Here is a 12,642-nt window from a genome sequence, read left to right on the forward strand (position 1 = left end):
CAAAGTTCTTTCCATTTGGACAAAAATAAATTGGATGGTGAATTCACTTTCCTGAAGTTCTCTACTCGCCACCACCCCCGCATAACAGCAAAGGGAGCAAAAGATACCATGTGGTTCTTGCCTCAGAAGCTGGACGAGCGAAAGAGGGTTTACATTGATCAGCAAATCCCATCGGTTTCGCCATTAAATATTTACCTTGAACAGGAAGCTCGGGTGAAACCGTTACGCTCATGGCTTTGCGTCACGTTGCAAATGACTGTGATCGTACAGAAGAAGCGCAATTGATTTTTCATGCGATTGATAGTTTATTTAAAGATATTTTGCAAACCTTTTACCGCAATAAATTTTTATGTTTTTTATTCTTACTAATACTTCAATGTTGTGTGCGCAAGTTAGATGGATATATTGGATGAAATAAAAGAGTAATCGCTTGAAAGATTTGAAAACGTAATTTGATCTCCATAAGCCAGAGAAAGAGAGTGTATTTATATTTTTATTAAAAATATTATATTATTTACTAAATATTATATTATATGTAAAAATATGTTACAAAATCTAACATATTATTAAATTATATTGAAATATATGACTTAAAGTAGGGTTGTGATATAATCGACGACATAAAATTATATTAAATATCACTTAAAAGTATTTTTAATCTTTGTCGCATTATGATAAGTAAATGAGTAAATAGACAATTATATATAATTATATAAAAAATGTAACGAATATGCATATACTATTATATATTACAAAAGAAAATTTATGATGAAAGATTTATAAATATAAAGATAAGACTTACGCGCCATAAAATCGCAATAATTATAGAAAAAGAAGTTTAGCTAATTTGCATTACATATCAGACAGTAGTTTCAATTGAAGACCAAAAAAGAAGAATATTTTGAAATATTTTTTTTAACGAAGTCAGTTATTTTTAATAAAAATCTTTTATCGACATATTACGATTATATATATGTTTTGAAAAAAGAGAAGGCATTTTAAATAAAATTATTTAAAAAGTAGTGTATATAGAAGCTATGTGTTTTATTGCATATATATTTATTAAATTGTTATCACAAATTACTCAAGTTAGACACATGTATCGTGTGATATGTTGATAATAAATTTTTATTAAAAATATTATTTTGTCAAGAAAAATTATCATTATGAAACATACAAAGCTTTACCACCAAAAAAAAGCAAGTTACATATGAATAACTAGTAGCCATTACGCTGTATCACATAATATTAGCATAAATTTATTACCGATATGAATACAGTATATCAAAACTAATGTTAGCACAATGTGATAGATTTAATAACGTTAAAGACTAATTGTTTTTATTTTACTTTATTTGTCTCACTTTTCGGCAACTCCAATTATCTGATCCACGTCTTCAATGTTCAAAGAAAGTTCGGGTGCGAATGATTATTTATTCATTCTCAAGACGACAAGCGCTCGATTTGTCAAGTTTGTGCGAAATCGAATCGGCCGTTATAGCGGTACCTAAAGCGGAGCTTTTGCGTAGATTTAGACGGGTCCGCAGTTCAGCACGTAGGTGAGCCCCGGGCCGAGGATGCCGATGTATTTACATAATTGTGCGTACAAATTCCGAACTTCGCCTGAGAAGGATTTGCCGCACATGACGCTACCGTCGCGGCGAGCGTGAAGTCTAGCGGAGAGAGAAAATCGTATCCAATGAATTATTTATGCGAATGTGCGTCCTTTTAAAAGCCGTCGTAATTCCTTCGCGATGTCGGTTTGCCTGGCTGTACCAGGCGCAGGAGCATAAGTAACAACGACTTATGAACAAATCCATTAATTTTGAAGAGAGACGAATAATTTGAAATAACTTGAGAAGTGACAATATGATACGCATTTTGAATGTATAAATAGCTATTAATAACCACAATGTAGTATCGCGACACAGGATATTAGGATTATCTGAAGGCAATTTGACAGACAGATTTATATATATCTTTGATAAGAAGCTAAAATATTAAGGAAGCATTAATTAAATTAGAAAGATTAATGATTCACATAATTGCTTGTTCTCTTTCTAAATATGCAATATATCTATTATTAATAAATTTTAATAATTAATTATTGTATTTCTAGACGTAAAATAGAACACATACAGAAAGAGATAGAGTAAGAGGAAATACATTATGGAAACTATGTTACGAATGATAGCGATAATCTAATTTTCATGCACATTATAATGCGTTCCTAAATGTGAATTCCTAAATGTGAATTCCTACAAACTACATAAAAAAATATAAAAATTTAAGATTATTTTTTATGACATTATTAATTTAATTATAGAAACTTTAAAAAGAATGTTTAAGATTATAGAATTAAACATTTATTATTATTTAAATATATTATTAAATACATTATCCTGAATTTCGAGAGTGTGTTATTACAAACAGATAATTTTTCGTGAAAAAATAAATAAATAATATGTAAATATAATATAATAAATGCTTTAATTAATGCCGTGAAATTTTCAAGAAATAGTATTTAAACATAAAATTAACATGCGTGTCGTATGCCGATTGAGAAAAGGGTATAGTTTTTTGTGACAATTAGCTTTCTTATTTCTGATTATCCAGCACATAGATTATCTGTAAGCTACTTATTGCGTTAATAATTAAAGTGGGAAAGCCAGATAACATTCTTGTGTAAAATATCCTCGAGAAACTAGCAGATTTGAAAGATACACTGATGTGATTAGCGAATTCTTCGTGCAATTTCTTTTATGACATTCGTTCTAAATCATTGCAAATATTTTCGGTCAAACATCTCGATTAAAAGCATGAAATGATTACAGTTCTAGGCAACAAGCGTGGAAGAGAAGGTCGCACCAGCGACATTTATCTTCATTAAAATCCACCCTTTGCAATATCAGCACGATACTGCATGTTCGCACGAGGTCTTTTTTGCGGTCACGAATGAGTTCTGATCAAACGAATACCTTATATTGCGAGGGTACGTTTTACTTGTCAAACAAATCACAAGAAACAACCGCGGGACGTGCCTACTTCAAAAGATTTACAAAATGCACATAAAATGTATCATGACCTTCAATGCAACCGCCCACACGAGGTTTTCCGTGATGCCCGTTAATCTTTCCGGTACTGCCGCGTTTAATTTAGAGGTTAATAAGAAATATTTTAGCCAATTATTTAAAATATATTTATCTATATCGTCTTCACAAATGCATTAAATATTCACCACAAAATTTCATTTATTATAATTCAAATTTAAAAAATAAAATGTGTGTATATATCATATGTTTTTATCATAATCATAAAATAATCATGATGAAAATATTGAACACACAAACACTTCGAAATTAATTAAATCAACGCAAAAATGTATGTAATATTCATTGAATCTATCTTGTCTCATATAATTTATGGTTAATACTCATTAGACTATTCAGCCTTGAAGTTGTACTATTACAATAGAACAAAATACAAAATAAATGTGTAATCATTTCATTAGATTATATTACGTTATAAAGTTTTAAGAGGAAAACTTGACAGTGTATTAGAAATTTTTCTCAGAAATCTAAGCTCACGCGAATGCATGCTTTTGACTATTTTCTTATTCGTTAAACTTATAGTAATACAATATTTTAAACACAAATTTATATAGTAGGTAATTTGAAACTAAGAAACTAACTTAAAGATTTAACTACAAATACATTGGCTTAGAAATACTAATACAACAGAACGGCAAAAGTAATATATCGCAACATCTAATAAATAACGAACATATTTCATTGATATAGACGATTTCCCGTTAATTCCTTTTTCTTTCCGTGTAATGCATAAAACACGGAATATATTATCATTTATGAATTTTTAACGAAATATGGCAGCGCTATGGCTGAAGATAATTCAATGCACTCATACATTATTCTACAGCCATGACATATAACCCGTATATATAAGGATACTCTAAACAAATTACTTTAGCGATTTTTAAGAATAAAAAATTATTGTACGAAGTGGCTGTGTGAGATTACGTATATAATAAAGAAATTTTGAACTGTATAATTATCTAGAAAGTTTGCAGTGCACTGTGAATTTATGTATCGGTAACGACCACCTTTCATGGATTCAACTATAAAATCTACAAACACCTATAGATTCTGAAAATTTTGCTAAATAAAGAAAATACAATAATTATGTTTAATTAATATTACATAATAGAAATATAATAATGTAATAAAGTGAATATAATCCACGAACAAAAAACACCTAAAATGTGTTTATATAGAAAAATTTAAGGTTTATCTTTTCTTTTTGATTGATTATTGAGTAAGCAAACTGCAGAGAAAACGAAATGATTTGAAATGCGGAAAAAGAAGATGCAACGTGTTACTTCCGCCGCCGAGCGCGCGGTAGCCGAAGATTTGTTAATGGCGTTACATGAACACGTTACGTAACACATGACATATGATTTTCGTGAGTGTTATTGGGTCTTTTATTTCTTTCTAGAGTCTAAAATTAAAGCTTAGGCTTAAACAATCTATAACGTGTAACAAAATTTAGGATATTCTATTTATAATTGTATATGTTGTGTATAAAAAAGCATTTATATATATATATAAATGAATTATAAATTATCACAAAGAGAGCTCTAGAACCTGAAAAATAAACACCTATATAATTTTACATGAGTGCAAAGAGCAATTTTATTTGAATATAACAATAATTCACGCTCATATTTCTTTCTCTCTCTCTTTTCTGATACCATTTAATTGAAAAATTAAATATAATTCATATCATAAGTAACTACTATTAATATAAATGTTTTATAGTTTATCTAGATATTGTTTTTATAAATAATAATTCATATAAGATTTTTATTGTTTAAAAGGAAGTAAAGATTTTTTTATTGAACTAAAGTCGCTTTACATATGCTATCGGTTCTTTTATTCGCGCGTGTATGTTTTATATTTTTTTTAGATATATTAATGTAACTTAAAAACATTTAATAATCACAAATATTTATTGATCATATATGCGTTGTTTTAAGTTAAAAAGAAATATAGTTTGAAAGTAATAAATAATATAAGAAAAACCTAGAAAAAAGTCTCCGCAATACTATATCTTTTACACTTTAAGAAGGCGAGAAAGAAGCACGTTATCGTCATTTATATCTCCCTGTTATATCTATATAAATATTAAATTCTAAGAGACACGTGTGCACCCGTATCTACAAGACAGCGAACAAAATTGCGTATTAATATTAAATTTCCACGAAACTTTGCAGTGAAACGACGTCGCGACCGATAGCTCGGTTAGATACTGCAACGTTTCACCATAACTATTTAAATTCTTGCATTTTTCTCTTGACACAATGGTTTTATTCGCAAAATATAAATTTGACAATGATACAAAATAAATATTTACATGATCGTAAAAAACATTCACTCAATTCAAATTTAAAAAAATGTATTAATGTCAATTATGTGCAAGATGAAGTTAAAGAAATACATTACATATATTAGGGACAATTTCAAAATATCTTAATTATCTAAGTAGAAGAAAGATGTTTTCTCTAAAAACATGTAATTTTAAATATATATATTTGCTGTGATAAAATAATATATTACAATTATTATATGTTCGGATAATCAAGAAAGATATTACTAAGAAAAAAACATTTTTACTATTACAAATTTATTTAAAAAATCTAAAATGTCTAAAATAGAACATTAAAATATTTTGTACAAAATAGTTGAATTGGTGTTACTGCAAAATCAAATTATAATATTCAATATTTTAAAGTCTTAAAACAATAATAAAATTACATGCTTTGAAATAATACTAATCTCATCATGCAGATAATAAAATATTAATTGTTCACAATACTTGTTAAAAATTCTTGAACATATTACTAGACAAATATAAACTAAATATTATATATGCATATAAATTGAATAATCAAAATTCTATCAATTAATAATTCGAATCTATGATTATCTACGTATTCCATATTTTGTGAAATCATAATTATGCTCTTGAAGATAGAGTACCTCTCTAATATATATCTAGTGGTGTTGCATTTTCACTAAAATTTCATTTTAAACGAACTTCAGTTGATATGGCGTACTAGCACGCCTCTCATGTCCTGTAAGGAAGATCCTGTGGGCGAATTTATCGAAGAGCGCCCACGGGGAAAGCATCGTAACACGTTGCACGTTGTACCTCAGACCGGTTGTGCACCTGTTTCTCTTGGGTGAAAATCCCATGGGTGGATCGTAATAACAACTAAAAAGAATATTGTCTTACTATCGTTTATGTAAATATTTTCATTGTAAGCACATCATGTATTTTCTTAACCTGATTGTCTTATTTGAAATATTGCATATTCCTTACCCAGTCTTCTATTTTCGTTAAATTGCGAAACTTTTCTCTACATCGGCAAGAATTCGTTACAAATATAATTTGTTGACACATGAAATATAAAATACGTTTCGCGTTCCGCACACATCTAAATATTATAATAGAATACAACCGTCTATGTTCCATATAGCTTTAAAGCCGGTCTTCCCTATGACGATTCGTCATAGCGGTTGACAGACTAAATACCATCCCCGACGAGTTTTTTTCTACAAAGGATCGGTTTCTTCTGTCGTGAAGGGGATACAACATACCGGGGGGGACATAGACGGGAAAAATATGTCTGCTACGTTCCGCGCGCATTATAAAGCACCTTTTGCGGACGTATACGGGGCAGCGGTAAGTCCGACGAAAACCCGCGGGGGTGACGTGTGGTAACAATATATATGTATGTATAACCGAGCGACGGGCTAGCGGAAGTATACATAAATATACATTTTCATGATGAATATACTCGGGGAAATATATATCATCCGGTGGAGAGAGAGGATTCCGAAGGTTAGAGCTCGAAGGTGGAGGTCGTGGGGTAAGGAAGGGTAGTTTAAGACGGGCGTTCAGGTGCGATGTATCACATCGGTGGGGTTCGTAAAGGGATATCGTCGGAAGATACGTCAGATCCCTCCGGATATTTCGCACCCTCCTTCTCTTTCCGTACCTTTCTTGGCTTATTGTTAGTTTGATGTGTCAGGAGTAATTGTTATATGTTTTCGTCAAGATCAGTGCATGTCAATCGTCGCTATACGAGAGATAATTTTATAAAATAAAATTCAATCCGCGCTACTAAATTATTATAAAATGAAGAATATATACTCGTGTTTTGGTATAACATGTAATGTTATCTTTTCATCGCGGTTTCTTGTCGGATTTTCTTGAATGATTTCTTGATCTAGATATTTTATGTACAGTGTGTCAGAAATATTTACTTAATACACATTAAATTTTTAAAACATTTACACAAAATCAATGTTTTCAAAGTAAAAATATTAGTGAAGAATGAGTCGGAGATTGAATAACAAAAATCTTGTACTATTCAGAATTGAATTCACAGAAATTAAGTTATATATAATAATATCTTTTTGCTACAAACTATAGAACTACGACAAAATATGATGTTCCACAAATGTCGACTAAATTTTTATCGAGAATAGCTATTATCGTCAGTGACAGATATAGAAAATCGATTCGACCCAGAAATAAAGAAAAGAGAAATGTCACAGAATAATTTTTAAGAAGCCTATTATTATTACATTTATTAGTTATAACTTTTTAACAATATCAATGGTAATAGAACCATATATAGCATTATTTCTTCAGATCCCTCCGGATATTTCGCACCCTCCTTCTCTTTCCGTACCTTTCTTGGCTTAGTTTGATGTGTCAGGAGTAATTGTTATAAATATGTTTTCGTCAAGATCAGTGCATGTCAATCGTCGCTATACGAGAGATAATTTTATAAAATAAAATTCAATCCGCGCTACTAAATTATTATAAAATGAAGAATATATACTCGTGTTTTGGTATAACATGTAATGTTATCTTTTCATCGCGGTTTCTTGTCGGATTTTCTTGAATGATTTCTTGATCTAGATATTTTATGTACAGTGTGTCAGAAATATTTACTTAATACACATTAAATTTTTAAAACATTTACACAAAATCAATGTTTTCAAAGTAAAAATATTAGTGAAGAATGAGTCGGAGATTGAATAACAAAAATCTTGTACTATTCAGAATTGAATTCACAGAAATTAAGTTATATATAATAATATCTTTTTGCTACAAACTATAGAACTACGACAAAATATGATGTTCCACAAATGTCGACTAAATTTTTATCGAGAATAGCTATTATCGTCAGTGACAGATATAGAAAATCGATTCGACCCAGAAATAAAGAAAAGAGAAATGTCACAGAATAATTTTTAAGAAGCCTATTATTATTACATTTATTAGTTATAACTTTTTAACAATATCAATGGTAATAGAACCATATATAGCATCATTTCTTTAAATTATCACGTGTCGTGAAAAAATCCTTTTAAACCCGAACATAAATAAGGTAGATCCGCCCTAATAATCCACGAAGCGGATTATCCAGCCGTCGAGATGGATGTAATGGAAAAGGTCTTCGTTTACTCCATGGTGTCATGAAGAAGAGTTGAGGGAGGGAGATAGTAGAGAGATTCGCGATTTTAAATCCCCCTCTCTTCTCGGCGCACGTTCCGCAATTCCGGAGCACCGATTCCATCCATGAAGATCTCATCGTAGTTTTCTCCGCCTCTCATTTAATCTCTCTCTCTCGCTCGACTCCGAGTGAAATCCATAAAATGTAGCGCCTCTTAAACTCTCTCGAGAGCTCTTCCGGTCCGTTGTTCTATTCTTCTGCTACTCAACGCGGTTCGATTACGAGAGACAGTCGCTTAGACAGCTCTCCAATTCTTGCGGGCTAATTTGAACAACGAAGTAAACGAGAGCCAATCGGAAATTCTAGATGAGGATAGAGGGTAGAGAATGATACTCTAGAATTAAATTTCTGGAAATCCATTTAGCGTTGTGAAATAATTGCAAAGTATAAAACAAATAATTCACGTATACAGCGAATATATTTTTAAATGTGTTAAAAGATATATTTTTATTTATTTATTTTTGCTTGTATCGTCGCTTAAATATTATTCTAATTTTTTATAAATGCAATATCAATATGCTAGAAAGGAATGCACGCAACTGACCATATCCGCATTAAACTGCATTTAATCTTCTTGGAAAATTCTTGCGTTATACGTGTCAAGTATCTTGCACCGGTATTTAAAGATATAAAAATTTTAAAGACAGAAATTTAATTAAGAAGTTAATGACAAGTAGACATTTAAAAAACGAGAAACGCCGATAATAAGATTTGTTTTCATCATAAATATTAATATCATATTATTATAGATTAAATACATAGATGTATTTGCAACTCATAGCTTGTATTCAATCATTTACGTGTATATTGTGTGATTAATTTCTTTTTAAAATATTCAAAGTATTTGATTGTAGCGTACAAAAATTCATATTGATACCATCTTCTAACATAAACACGTACTTAAATTATACCAACGCTAGATATTTCGGTTTTCTGTCATGTCGGTGAAAGAATCGCTGATCCTTGCGTTAAGCATTCACCTTCACTTGAGGAATCATATCTCGAAATTCACCCGATAATCGACCGGCCGAGTAAGCCAAACTCAGCTTTGTGCTCCGCGTGCGCAGCAGGAGCATGTCGGTGGCTGATCCTTGCGTTAAGCATTCACCTTCACTTGAGGAATCATATCTCGAAATTCACCCGATAATCGACCGGCCGAGTAACCGAGTAAGACAATAGTACGAGTACACCGTGCGCTTCTTAACGTCAGTCTCGTCGTGGTGCTCCATCTTCGCACGTCTTGTAACGTCACGTCGAAAGGTCCGAAAGGTCGGAGCAGACAATCTGCGCGGGTCGATTGTCAAATCGCGTAAGGATTACGATCGTTCCGATTACGCGCGTTCCCTGTAAAACGGGACAATCTCACTCGCGTCGAGGTACTCGTGGTGAACGCGTTTAAAGGCCGCGCGAAAGCTGCAACTCTTCTTCGGCACTCGGATCCCGCAGCGGAACTCGCGTAGAAAGAGGTGAGTCCCAGTGAGAACCTTCCCTCTTCACGCGCCTACATCCTGGCTCTTTGTCTCCCTCTTCATCTGCCATCCCCTTCGGAAAAATCTCCATCACTTCGACCTATCGATCAGAGCTACGTCCGTGATAATTTGTCTGTGAGCGCACGCGGAATCGCGTTGATAATCACGCGTCTTATCACGCACATCGATGTCCCGCGCTCGCACGCGGACCTCATCGTCATCGTCGTCCGTTGACAGAAGCTAAGAACGTCGATCGGTGACGTCGTGATAACTCGATTGAGTCATGCGGCGCTGCAACCACGAAGGTCGAACCTGGCGCGCTAAATCGATCGCGCGTGAACGACGACGCGCAAACGATCTCGCGTTAACGTCGCCTCCTAGGCGGATTGGTCCCATCGGGGCGCGAAGCGGTCGCGACTGTCGGGAAATGGGGTTACACTGGGACGATCGATCGTTCCTAGAAAAACTAGACGTCGCGGAATAATACATGGTCGATGCCAGTCCTCGATCAAGCATAATTAGCTGGCGCGCTGTTACGTACCGCGATATAGAGGGATTAACCCTCTTTCTGTCTTTTATCAGTTCTCCTTATACTTTCCGAAATTTAAGTATTGGATGCTATTTTATATAGCCTAGAAAAAGAAATTATCTGAGTGATGCATGTGAATAAGATCACTTCCTGTTCCTAAACTTTCTGGGAACTCGGTATCTATAGATCATATTTACGTAACGACTTTCATGAACCAGTCGTTGTTGGTAAATTTGAAGTTTAGTAACTACACAATATTAATTGATAACTTCTTAATATTTTCAAATGCTTAACATGTTTTATAATATTCCTAAAATTTTAAGTTGAATATAAAAAAAAAAAAAAAATAAATTGCTTCATTAAAAGCCATAATTCTTTCTTAATTTTCTCAAAAGAATTTTTACATCTCTTCTTAAAAGAGAGAAGTAAACAAAAACCTCTTACACATCTTAGTTCCTATCAGCGTCCAACAATTATTTGATCGCAGACGTAACAGCTTGCAGCTGCTTCGATGACGCTCGAAGCGTACTGGATCGATGCTACGTGTGAATTGTAGGATGGAAAAAAGTTGCTGGATACAAAAATAAACTGTCAGACGCATTAAGATTTCTCATCTTATTGGCAATCTAGTCTTTACTTTCAAAGCTACATGTTAAATTCAGCTTTGACCGTTATGCGCCTGTATATTAACTTTGATGGAAAATATTACATGCTAAAGTGGAGCATAAAGTGTAGAAATTTTTCTCTTTAAGAACGCATGCACGTTATAAAGCTTTATCTTACCGTTTCAAACCACATTAAAGCAAATTAATGAAGCAGAACAGATCAACGATTCAATGATTTTCAGTTACCATTTTATAAATGTACGCTTTCATACACACACAGAACAAAATTGAATTAACAAGTCTAACGTGATAATCTCTGAAAGATCGGATAATTGAAAATTTCATATCTAAAGATATACTTCTTTTTATATAATTACTATAACAAATATCTGTGAAATTGATTTGACAAATTAAATAGTATCAGAAAAATTTATTAGATAAAATTTTTAATTGTTACACACATACATTTTGTAACAGTTATATATATAAAACACTCTTTAATTTTATTTGATACTTCTAAATTTTTATATAACATTTTTTTCTGAATTTTATATCTGATATTAATGACATGTTGCAAACGATCGATCGTGCATAATCGTCGTGATACTCTGAATTTTTAATCGCTTGAATCAGTTGTGGATCAATAATAGAGATATTGAAAAGAAATATTGGAGATAATGAATAAATATTTTGTATTGTTTATTATATTATCGATGCTAACATTTTCTTAATGAAATAAATTGATTGGACGATTCGAGTCGATGTGAAGTCGGGCAGTGTCGGACGAAAAATTAGATGTCGAGAAACGGGGTTAACCCCGACGTTACACGCGAGTATCTATGCGAAAAATCAATACACGACTCTCCTGGGACCCGCTTTACAACACGCGCGCGGAAGTCCATCAGTGAATTGGTGATCATTGCGTGAACCCCAACAGTGACATGCATACATATTTTGCCCGGAAAGGTCCTGGCCAGATCGATTTCCCGTTTGCTGGCGCGAGGCCGTAAGCAAGTCGAGCTCGCAGCTGATCCAGTTGCATTCGGCGCCATCGATATTTGAAGAGCTTGACTTTAGAATGATACGCTGCTTGACTTAAAATGAGATAAATTGAAATAGAAGGTACTCCCCCAAGAGCGTGTCTATATCATATTTCTTTCATATTTCTCGCGGATGATTTTATCTTATAAAAATATTGACGACTTGTTCATTTTGTATATTGTATATTATCCAAATTTTCAAAAGTTTCTATAGATCCCGTTCTATTTAACATACAATTATCAAAGAATTTTTTAAAGTAACAAAATTTGCGGTATTTTTGATCGTAAAATGATTGTTTAGGTATGAAAATTCTTTGCAGTGTTTTGCTTTAATGCTAATCACGCAATAATCATTCATGGCGCTCAGTAATAATGATGATAACGATAATCT

The 12,642-nt window shown here is 32.5% G+C and overlaps 1 protein-coding gene across 2 annotated transcripts in view; it reads left to right on the plus strand.

Moving 5' to 3' along the window:
- The first annotated feature begins 9,887 nt into the window (after window positions 1-9,887).
- Window positions 9,888-12,642, plus strand: part of LOC115245675 (protein NDRG3) — a 37,300-nt gene continuing 34,545 nt past the window's right edge. For both annotated transcript variants that reach the window (XM_029824096.1, XM_029824100.1), the window contains exon 1: window positions 9,888-10,074. The gene's annotated coding sequence lies outside the window, so the exon portion shown is untranslated. The remainder of the gene's footprint in view (window positions 10,075-12,642) is intronic.

Source organism: Formica exsecta, unplaced genomic scaffold, assembly GCF_003651465.1.
Source record: "Formica exsecta isolate Colony F162 unplaced genomic scaffold, ASM365146v1 scaffold125, whole genome shotgun sequence".
Classification (NCBI taxonomy): domain Eukaryota; kingdom Metazoa; phylum Arthropoda; class Insecta; order Hymenoptera; family Formicidae; genus Formica; species Formica exsecta.